The sequence below is a fragment of the Arvicola amphibius genome, chromosome 12 (genome assembly GCF_903992535.2).
Source record: "Arvicola amphibius chromosome 12, mArvAmp1.2, whole genome shotgun sequence".
Taxonomy (NCBI): Eukaryota; Metazoa; Chordata; class Mammalia; order Rodentia; family Cricetidae; genus Arvicola; species Arvicola amphibius.
The window spans coordinates 95,047,148-95,057,373 of record NC_052058.2 but is presented as its reverse complement, the minus strand read 5'-3'; positions in this window follow the sequence as shown (position 1 = coordinate 95,057,373).

Genomic DNA, 10,226 nt, shown 5'->3' with positions numbered 1-10,226 from the left:
TTTACCCAAACCCTGGGGTACACTGAAGCTTTAGATCGCTCAACAATCCTTTTTAAAAGTCAGGAGAAGACTTACCTTGCGTAGGAACGGAGTGCATCTCCTTGAACACAGCCTCATTATGGGGAAAGGTGTCAATAGTGACGGACAAAGAGCGTTTCGATCTTCAGCTGTTAGTTCGCTCTTGGGATTGGCAGAGGACCAGAGACTGTGTTTTGTTAAGCTTTTCACGTAGAAAGTATATTCCTTTAGGGAAAAAAATTCACTTTCATTGTAACATGATATAAAGGAAATAGTACCTCCACCCCTAACTTTTAGAAGGCAGTCTGCATTTGGTATCTGGAAACCAAAATTGCCTTCTATTATAATCGATGAAAGGCAAGCAGGAGTTTATAAATGATTTTTTTTCTTCCCGAATTCTTTATAACGCACTAAAATAGGTGTTTATAATGAAAGTCCACTCAGTTCTCCATCTAGCTAATTCTGTCCTGGTGATTCCCTTTGAGCAACAGCAAGTGTCACTCTCTTTAGCTTCTGTATAATTAATATTGAGACACAGATATGTGCCTATCTATTATTGGGGGCAGAAGTGGGGAGAAAAAAGAAGGGGAGAAGACATTGGTGTCAAATGAATTATCCAATACGTTTTCACACCAGAGGGAAAGATAAATTAAATGTGCAATAAAAATTTAATAGCGAACAGTGATTGCATATAGGAGCCCTGATAGAAATAAGCATAATGGCATAATAAATTTTCTTGTGTGAGGAAAGATTATTTGGTGCTTTAAGCTTTTACAATTCTTGTAAATCTTATCCGTTTGTTAGCAATTAATAATATTAAATTGCTTCACATCTCCCTAGATAAACATCAGCAATCCTTCAAGTTGTTGGTGAAGACATGCATAACCTAGTGCGTTCCATCATGGAACTTTCTAAAATTTCCGAGATGTTAAATAGCCCTGTTCCAAGGAGAAAGAGAAGCAGGCTCATTTCGGCTACTGACATAAATACAAGTGTTTGCTGAACCATACTTGGTGTTAGGCAGAAACAACTAGCAGTCAATAAACATCCATTTGGGGAAGACTGTGGAGGTGGTCCAAAGGGGAAAGCTCTTGACACCAAATATGAGAACTGGATCTCAGATTCCCAGAACCCACTTAAGAACCAAGCTGCCTGCTTGGAATCCCAGCGCTCTAAAGGAACGCAAGGGAATTCCCAGAGCAAGCTGCCTGACTGGACTAGGCAGACAGTTAAACTCCGTCATCAAGAGACCCTGCCTTGATAAGTAAGACAGAGTAACCCAGGATGATATCTGGAGTTAACCTCTAGCTTCCAGGTGTTAAAACATGGGTGTGGCCACACACCTGAAAACATGCGTTCGCACACTCTCACATACACACACCACCTCTATTTCTACCTTCTAAAGGACAGGCTCATTTTTAGGAGGTGCCCCGAGCAATATGACATCTCCAGTCCCCCATCCCTGGTGTAACTGTGACTCAACTCCAGCAAGGTTGACAGGAAATGACCTTTTCACGTCAGCCAATTTTGAAGAATAAGGGTGAGTTCTCCAGGATCTTTCAGTTTCTACAAGCTTGCTGAGTAGTAAAACAAAATGCTGGGAAGGAAAGAAAAAGAAACACATGTTGAAAGAAGCTGGCCCCAAATCTACACAGGGAGAGATGTCTTCACAAACAAGTCCCCAGACTTGGTTCCATGCGTAAAATATAGAGGTCTATTGCATTTAGTCATTATAAACAAATAGATCTTAGATCTTTTTGTCACAGCATTTTGCCTGGTCTGAGTAAAATAATTGTATTCTTATAGGCTATGTAATATGCATAGAGAAAGACGGTGTACTTCTTACCAAAAATAAATGAATAGACAAACAAACAAATAAATAACAACCTTACCTTAGTTGCAGACCAAGACAAGAGTGGGCTCAGGATGTAACTGAGGTGAAGAGTGCCTACCTACCTTGCATGAAGCCCTCAGTTTGAACCCAGGATAGCATAAAACTGTGAGTTTTTGTAATGTTTACCTAAAATCCAAACACTCAGGGGGAGAAATTAAAAGGAGAATCAGGAGTTCAGGGCCATCTTTAGCTACATAGGAAGTCTAAGGTCAGCCTGGACTACATAAGATTTTATCTCAAAAAATAAGTAGAAAACAAACAAGAATTTGTGCATACATGCAAGCAAGTTAAATAAATGTCATGCATATGTGACAATATAATATTTAAAGATGACAGAGGACATAGGAAGAGTCAATGGACAATAACTGTGACCGGCACAATACACTAAGAGTTCTAAAGACCATTTCTCTGAAAACTATCCCTAAACAAAATAGTAGGAGCTGCTCCTAAGGGCTTCAAGAAAGTTTCCAGTGGTGATAAATAGCACTTAGGATGAAGAGTCGGGATGTGGCTCGTCAGAAAAGAGCACCTGCTGTCCAAGTATGAGGACCTAATACAGATTCCTAAGACCTTGCCATTTTCTGGTATCTTCTTCAATTTCTTTCCTCAAAGACTTCAAGTTTTTGTCAAGTAGGTCTTTCACTTCTTTGGTTAGTTTTACCCCAAGATATTTTATGTTATTTGTGGCTATTGTGAAAGGTGATGTTTCTCTGGTTTCCCTCTCAGCTTCTTTATCATGTGTGTATAGGAGGGCTACTGATTTTTTGAGTGGATCTTGTGTCCTGCCACATTACTGAAGGTATTTATCAGCTGTAGGAGTTCTCTGGTAGAGCTTTTGGGGTTACATATATACTCGTTGGAAGGGGCTGCTTGTTCATCCTGGCCGCCCAGAACCAAATAATCGCACAGAAACAATATTATTTAAATTACTACTTGGCTCATTAGCTCTAGCCTCTTATTGGCTAATTCTTACATATTAATTTAACCCATTTCTACTAATCTTTGTATCACTTTGTTGCTGTGGCTTACCGGCTAAAGTTCTGACATCTGGCTCTGGCAGGACTACATGGTTTCTCTCTGACTCTGCTTCCTTTCTCCCAGCATTCAGTTTAGTTTTCCTATCTATCTCAGCTCCCCTATAGGAAAAGAGCCCGAAGCAGTTCCTTTATTAACCAATGATATTCACAGTATAAGATGGGAATCCCACATTCATCCCAAAGATGAATATGGTATGTATTCACTCATAAGTGGATACTATCTATAAACAAAGGATATTGAGCCTATAGTTCATGATCCAAGACAAGCTAAGTAATAAAATGAACCCTAAGAAAAACATATATAGATCCACTTGGAAAGTTGAAACAGACAAGATCATCTGACAAAATTGGGAACATGGGAGTGGGGAGAGTAGAAAGGGTAGAAGGGGAAGAGGAGGAGAGAAGGGAGTAAGGAAAACTTGAGGGAATGGGATAGTCGAGATGGAAGGACAGAGATGAGAGCAAGAAAAGAGATATTTTGATTGAGGGAGCCATTATAGGGTTAAAAGAAACCTGGTTCTAGAGAAATTCCCAGGAATCCACAAGAATGACCCCAGCTAAGACCCTAAACTATAGAGGAAAGAAAGCCCAATCTTCACTTGCCTTATAATCAGACTGATGAGTATCTTAAATATCACCATTGAACTTTCATTGAGCAACTGATGCAGAGGCAGAGACCCACATTGGAGCACTGGACTGAGCTCCCAAAGTTCAGCTGAAGACTGGAAGTGATAGGTACACCCACTGAAACAATTTGCCTGAGCTAATGGGAGCTCACCAACTCCATCCTGACTGGGAAGGAACAAGCATAAAACCAAACTAGTCCCTCTGAATGTGATTGATAGTTTCATAGCTGGGGAAGACTGAGGAGCCCCTGGCAGAGGCACCAGGATTTATCCCTACTGCATGTACCGGCTTTTTGGGAACCTATTCTCTTTGGATGAATACCTTGCTCAGCCTAGATATAGTAGAGAGGGCCTTAGACCTTCCACAAAGCAATGTGCCTTACTCTCTGTGGATTGGATAGGGGTAGGGTGGGAGGGTATATGGATAAAATGAGAGGAGGGGAGGGAATGGGAACTTGGATTGGTATATATAATGGCAAAAAGATAGCTTGTTTTATAAATAAATAAATAAATAAATAAATAAATAAATAAATAAGAGTCCTAAGACCTACATGAAAAGCAGGATATGGCCTTGCATGAGTCTGAAACCCCAGCTTTGTAGGAGGCAGAGACAGGAGGATTGCAGGGTCTTGCAGGCCACCAGCCTTGATCTAGATTCGTAAGAGACCCTGACTCAAAGGAATAAGGTGGAGCGATAGAGCAAGATACTTAAACATGCTTACAGGCATGGGCATTTATCACAAATACATGTGTGTACATAGACCACACACATAAATGGAATCATTTTTAGAGAACATTCCTCAAGCCCCTACTGTTCCTGACCCTCTTAGGTGTGTCACACTGATCAGTGACAGCTAATCCAGAGTCTCTGGTTAATCTGTATGTGCAAAGTTTACTTTTTCTAACAATGACTGCATTCTCTTATGTACCAGACTGGTCTCAAACTCAGTACATAGCTGAGAATGACCTTGAACCTCTGATCTTCAAGCTTCCATCTCCTACATGCTAGGATTAAAGACATGTGTCAATGTGCCCAGTTTTATGCCATGCTAGGTTCAAACACCGGACTTCATGTATGTCAGGCAAGCTTTTGTTCACTAGACCGTTGTGTTGTTGTTTCCTTAGGACCACACCTTGTGGTCAGTAACTTCAATTTCCTACTCAGGTTGAAATGGTTTCCATTTTATCTAGGATGTTTATAAGTTCTAGTTAAAAGAGGTTCAATGCAAATCACAATCCAAATCAGAAGAGTTCCCGATATAAGCATGATATATTCATATGATTTAAAAGATATTTGTGGAGGGTTTTCGTTTCTTAAATACAATGCATATAATGATGATCATGACAATGGGGTCCATGACCTTTAGTACTTGTACAATAATGAGCCTCCTTACAAGAGATGATGTCATACTATATGCAGAAAAATCTGGGTACATGAAACTAGAGGAGATTCAATGTTAAACATATAATTGTCTTTAAAATGTAAGGGTTTCTCTTCTTGGAATATGAAAGGAGGGTTTAGACCTATTTCTCATAGATTCAGTCAACTGATAAATCCAGTGACTAAATTCATATCTGGTACCTGCTGGCCACACAGGAAGTGTGGTTTAAGTGGATGACTGAATGTCAGTCTGAGCTTAGGGACTTGAACCATCCAAGCTCTTCTCCTTTGCAGCCGTGATGAATGGCAATCCACTCTAGCCCCCTCTTACTGAAAGCCTTTGAGGAGAATCCACATCTCTAAGGAGGACATGAACCGGTTAGAAGCTGTAAAAGGGAGGATCTTGCCTCTGTGAGAAGTCAGGAGCCTGAGAAAGTGGCTCTTCCTGGAAACCATTTGCCACGGAAGCATGAGGGTATGAGTTTGTATCCTCAGCACTCACAGAAAAGTCAGGAGAGATGGTCCACCCCCCTTTAATCCCATTGTTGAGGATGCGGAGATAGGTGGATTCCTGGGGCTCACTGTCCAGCCAGTCTAGATAAAGCATCAAACTCCAGGTTGACTTGAGACAGCATGTCACAAAATAAGGTAGAAAAAGACTGAGAAGGATACTTGACAGTTATCTCTAGCTAGTATATGCAAGCACACACAGGAGCACACACGTTGATATGAGCATGCACCCTAATGGCTTTGTTTTTTGTTTTATTTGTGTGTGTACACCTGAGTTTGTGTGTGTGTGTGTGTGTGTGTGTGTGTGTGTGTGTGTGTGTGTGTGTGTGTGTGATGTATATTGTGTATGACTGACTCTGCATGGGCATGGCAGCCAGAAGTCAACCTCAGGAGTTATTCATTAATAGCTTTTGTCTGAGATAGGGTCTCTTGCTGGTTAGGCTGACTGGCCAGCAGCTCCCAGTGGCCTGTCTCCTGTCTCCACTGCCCAGTGCTGATATTATAGGTATGCAGTGTGGATTTTAGGGACCCAAGTACTTTACTGAGACACCGCCCCCATCTGCTTTTGCAATTTACAAAGCAACAACTTTCCATATATTTATATCAGTAGTTTATATCTAAATCAAAAATTGAAGAAAACCCAACATCTTGCCTCCCTAACATGATTATGTATTTCAAAGACTGTTGTTCTCAAAAATTCTTACCCACATCTCAGAAACAGGCTTTTTAGTCAGGATATTTCCAGCCATGTAAATGTTTCTTTATTTCCATACTTGCCAGCTACCTAATTCACTATGTCACTTCATGGTTCCTCTTGTTAAAGGGCGTATCTATGAAGTTTGCAATAAAACCAAATAATCATGCTGTCACCCAGTGTTAGAAAAATGATCAATTTGTTTATAATAATAATTTCAGGCTACTTAAAATCAAAATGTCTTATAATCTCTTCAACAGTGTGAAATCTGAGTTGTTTTTGCTTGCCTGTTTTGTTTTATTATAATTCCCTGATAGATAGGTAAATCATTTGTCCTTGTATATTTTAATATCAGATTTTTTTGTGTGTGAAAGGTACATGTGAGCTCATGTATATGCATACGTACGTATTCATAAGCCAGAGGTTAACACTAGGTTTTTTTCTTCTACCTCTCTATACCTTATATTTTTAAGGGTTTCTCTTATAGTTTTTAAAGTATGTATATATGCAGCAAAGGCAGAAGTCTGTACTGTGTATCTGTGATGGCTATTCTTGGTTGTCAACTCAACTATATCTGGAATGAACTACAGTCCCACAATGGAGGACACATGTGATCTGGATCTTGAGGCTGGAAGACACACCTTTATTTAAGATCTTCAGACAAGATGGCACATACCTTTAATCTGGGCCACACCTTCTGTTGGAAGCCTATATAAGGACAATGGAAGAAAGAATGGTTCTTTTTTTGCCTTCTTGCCCTTGCTGCCAGCACATCCATTCTTTCACTGGCATTGGAGCCTAATTCTGTGCAATTCCAGCATGTACAAAATACCAGCTAAGATACCCAGCCTTGTGGAATTGAGTACCTATTGGATTCTCGGACTTTCTGTTCACTGCTAGCCATTGTGGGCTGCAGACTGCAAGTCATTCATTAGATAGATAGATAGATAGATAGATAGATAGATAGATAGATAGATAGATAGATAGAGATAGAGAGAGGGAGAGAAGAAGAGATTCATTCTGTAAGTTCTATGTCTCTAGAGAACCCTGACTAATACAGTATCTTACATGCTAGTGTTTGGGGATCCAGAAGGCCTTAGGTCTCCTGAAGCTGGTTGAAGTTGGAGTTAAAGGTGGTCATGAACCTCCCAATGCAGGTGCTGGGAACTAGGCCTGGGTCCTCTGCAAGAACAGTGTGCACTCTTAATGACTGTGCAATTTCCCTAGCTTATCCACCTTATTTTTGAAGACTGTAGCACTTACAGCCTCTGAAGCTCACCAATCTGGAAAAACTTGCCACCCAATCCCAAGGATCTTCCTGTCTCCGCCTTCCAAGCATTCCTCACCACCATTCTCACCTTTTCTTATGGGTGCCAGAGATTGGGGCTCAGGTCTTCATGCATATACAACAAGCACTTCACCAATTGACCTTTGCCCCCAGTTGCCTTGCATTCTTTTGAGGTAGATAGTCATATAAGGAAGAGATAGGCAGAGCCAGAAATACTTAGAAAATATCCTAAATAAATTATTAGTGGAAACTTTGGTTCTTAATGAGCAAAGTTGAGGAAAATAAGATGGTCATCCTAATAAAATATTGATTATTTATGGTCATGATTCAAGCAGCAGAAACCTTAAGAACCAGAGGAGAAATTTTACAGCCATTAACATGCTATTTCTAAACTTGAATTCTAATATGTGGTCATGATAGATGATTAGTTCAGGATTGTAAGTAATTTGCTCTTGGAAGTCAGAATCATTTCTAAGTTCCCACAAGAATTCCATCCTTAATTTCCTAAGAAAGAGCCCATTTGCTAGGAAGCGAATGTATTTGAATCAAAAAAGGCATGAGACCTTGTCAATGTTGATGCATCTCTAAACACCTCCTATTGTGTTGAAGTCTGGGTTGAAAGGAAATAAAAGATGTTAGATCATGCTGGAGATCTAACTCAGAGTGCTCCTGAGTATTATCAAGCAACTGAAGCAGGTTGAGAAAATACCTACCTCATGCCAGCTCAGGTTATTGCTCCTGCCAAAGGTGTGTGGTCAGAAAAGTGCATGCAGTTCATCAGATGGTCAAAGGATTTTGCACATTGAAGGACACCTTGAAAGTCTAATATATACCCACCAAAGAGACAAATTAATATATATCAAAAGCTAAACACACACCAAAAGAAAATATTTGAGAATAAAGAAAATAGATGAATTGAAGTAAGAACTGTAGAAAAAGTCATAAAGTCACAGGACCTAGCAAAGCACCCACTACTGCCAATTTATTGAGCAGACACATTTTAAACTGTTCTCTAGGGCCTAGAAAGATGGCTCAGAAGTTGGGAGTGCTTGCTGTTCTTGCAGAGAATCAGGGTCCACTTCTGAGCTCTCACATCAGACAGTTCATAACAGCCTGTGACTCCAGCTCTAGGCATTCTGACTACCTCTTCCGAATTCTGGGTGCACACTGATATGTGGCATATACAGATATACACACTTTTTAAATATTCTTTCTAAATATTTAGGTTTTTAACTTTTTAATAAATTGTTTGATGAGCCAGGTGGTGGTGGCATACACCATTAATCCCAGCACTAGGGGAGTTTGTGTTTGAGGCCAGAAGGGTCTACAAAGTGAGTTCTAGAATAGCCAGGATGACACAGAGAAATCCTGTCTCAAAAACCAACAAAAAATGCTTGATGATTTTATGTGTTTTTATAATGTCCTTTAGTCATTTTCACTCCTTATTCACAATTATTCACTGTTCTCTCCTGTGGCCCCCTTTTTATTGGCAATTCTTATTCCTTCATGCCTTTTGTGTATGTGTGTGTCCCACTGAGTTTAATTAGGATTTTGCACAAGAGCAGGTGGGAAGCTGTTTACTGGAGCAACAACAATTACATTGCTTAGAAAATCACAAACACACATACACACATGCACATGCTAACAAGAGTTAGCTGTAAATGGTCCCTCCCTTGAACTCCTGCCCAGTAGACTGGCTAATCTGAGCCTCACATCAGAGAAGTTTCTTTTTGCAGTAGGAGGTAATTAATGTAGAGACTCATAACTGGTAGAATTGCTGAGCATATGTGATTGTTCAGTGTTTAGCCCTCTACTAAAGCTCAGGGCTCTCATGGAAGAGGGGCACAAAAATGTTAAGAGGTTGAGGAGGGTGGGAGTGGGGGGTTGTGAACATGTGTCTTCTGGGCAAGAAGTGGTCATCACACGCATAGACTTACAAAACTGTGATTATCATCAAAAGATCTACAGAAGCTTATACCTGTCAAAATTCCTGCCCGTATAAGGAAGAGGTTCAAAAGGCCCTCACCCGCCCTGAGAAGTTCTTGATAGCTAATGGCTGATGGAGGAAGGACTGTCACTTCCTTCAGTAGTGCAGCCACTGGTAAGTTGTCTGTACTTCAATAAATCTCCCTACACCCAACTTCATGAAAGCAACCTTAATTAAACACCGTCTCTGTCTCTCTCTGTCTCTGTCTCTCTCTCTCTCACACACACACACACACATACACACACACACACACACACACACACACATATACACACGGGAATAAGAAGCACACACATTTGGGGCAGTAAAAGCAAGGATACTGGTTAACAAGAAAAAGAAAGATTTCAAAGAGAGAGAGAGAGAGAGAGAGGAATGAGAGAGGTGATGGATGAAATTGACCAAAATTCACTATACACATCCCTGAAAGCAATTATCACAAGGGAAAAAGAAACACAAACAACAACAAAAGTAGAGCACCAGCAGGAATCTTAAGACCATGACTGGATTTAGAGACTGACAGAAATAAACAGAGATGACATCAGAATTGCTACCATTATTATTGCTCATTTCTCATTCCCTTCTTTCTATCATCTCTTGCCTGGCATAACCTGTGTAAAGTGGAGAATGACTTATGGAAAACTGATGGAAAACAACCACAACTCAAGGCTGTACAAATTACTTCTGAACTAAGATACGAAATCCTCCAGACACAGGGGCATTGTCACAGGTTGTAAAGTGTGCGTGGAGCTTGAGGCATCAGCTCCCCGTGCTGACAAGTCTCAGTACAGTGG